The sequence below is a fragment of the Arachis ipaensis genome, chromosome B02 (assembly GCF_000816755.2).
Source record: "Arachis ipaensis cultivar K30076 chromosome B02, Araip1.1, whole genome shotgun sequence".
NCBI lineage: Eukaryota > Viridiplantae > Streptophyta > Magnoliopsida > Fabales > Fabaceae > Arachis > Arachis ipaensis.
The window spans coordinates 100,181,120-100,182,921 of NC_029786.2; positions in this window are offsets into that span (position 1 = coordinate 100,181,120).

Here is a 1,802-nt window from a genome sequence, read left to right on the forward strand (position 1 = left end):
GGTTGGCTGGATAACCGACAGATGAGCCTCATCATCCATGGGACAGGCATGCATCATATGCATATTACTTGAATTACTTGCTTGTGCTCTAATTGGGAGTGCCTATCTGTATTTGCCATGATAAATGTGTATTTGTTACCTGCAGTAGTTGTAACCTTCTTGTGTTTGCTTTTATCTGTCTATTTGTCTGTGAAAATGCATGATGGAGTTGGAGGTATGGAGGAATGGCAGTATAGGACTTAGATTTAAGGTTAAGTTAAGTTAGGATTAAATATTTTTTTAGAAAACCACCTTTTATGGCTTCTGTTTAATACTTTAAGCTCTATAATCTGAGTGTCGGCGTTCTAGGATTGCCTCTGGCATTCCCAGGACCTTATATATTATGTGTGTGGTACCTTTACCATACTGAGAACCTCCGGTTCTCATTCTATACTATGTTGTTGTTTTTCAGATGCAGGTCGAGAGGCATCCCGTTAGGCATCTGGACTCTTGAAGCGGAGTGGTTACTGGGATATTTTGTTATGCTATGATGTATATATATGTACTTAGCTTTCTCTCCGCATGACTTATTCTTTTTGATCCTCTTAGAGGTTTATGGAGAGGCAGGATTGTGTATATGTACTTTTGGGTTTTGGATATGTATGTATATATGTGTAAATATTCTCCGGCCAGTCTTGACTTCGCAGGCTGAGTTAGGAGCTTGTTATTTTGTATCTTTGGTATTCTACTCCTACTTCTATTATCTTATGTTTGATAGTTATGGTTTTCTTATCACCAATATTAACTCGTTCCTTGAGCGTTGCACCTTTATTGTGCAATTTTTTTTTATTTTTCCCTTTCCTTCAAGGCTCCTAGCATATTATAATTCTTCTGCTATTATATGTACTCATTTTATTTTAGAGGTCGTAATACCACACCACCTTCGTTTTACGACTTAAGCGTAAAGCTTAGTGTGGTAGGGTGTTACATTCTGGAACAGTTCATAAACTAAATTGGGAAAATAAATAAAAATAAAGAACTTGGGATTGAGAGTCACTCCTAAAATTAAGAGAAGTCCTAAATCCTAATCCTAAGAGAGAGGAGAGAACCTCTCTCTCTAAAAACTACATCTACTCCTAAAATTGTGAATGTGAAAGCCTCTCTATGAATGGATGCAATCCCCCACTTTATAGCCTCTAATCTGTGTTTTCTGGGCCGCGAACTGGGTCAAAAACAGCCCGAAAATCGCTGAAGAGTGTGTGCTGATTTGTGTCTATGATAGTTGCCTTCTCGTGACGACGCCTCATAGGAAGAAAAAGAATTGTTGTAAAAGCTACCCAATGAAAGAATAATTGGTAAATGAATAATATTTTCTTCTAGTATATATGGTCTTTTATAGTGGTAAAATAAAAATAGAAGGAATAAAATTTTGTATTTTTATATTAGAAATAGAATTTGATATTTATCCTAATAAAATTAAATAACTAATTAGTTATATAATAACATCATGGTCTATAAATACTTCATAGATAACATATCTTATATAGCTCCGAATGATGAGCACGAAAGTTGGAGAGTGTGGTAGTTTGTGTCCACGATAGTTGTCTTCTTGCAACGACGCCTCATAGGAAGAAAAAAATTCTTGTAAAAGCTATCAAATGAAAGAGTAATTGGTAAACGAATGATATTTTCTTCTAGCATACATGATTTTTTATAATGGTAAAATAAAAATGGAAGGAATTAAATTTTATATTTTTATATTAGGAATAAAATTTGATATTTACCCTAATAAAATTATTATTATTATTATTATCAATACTAGC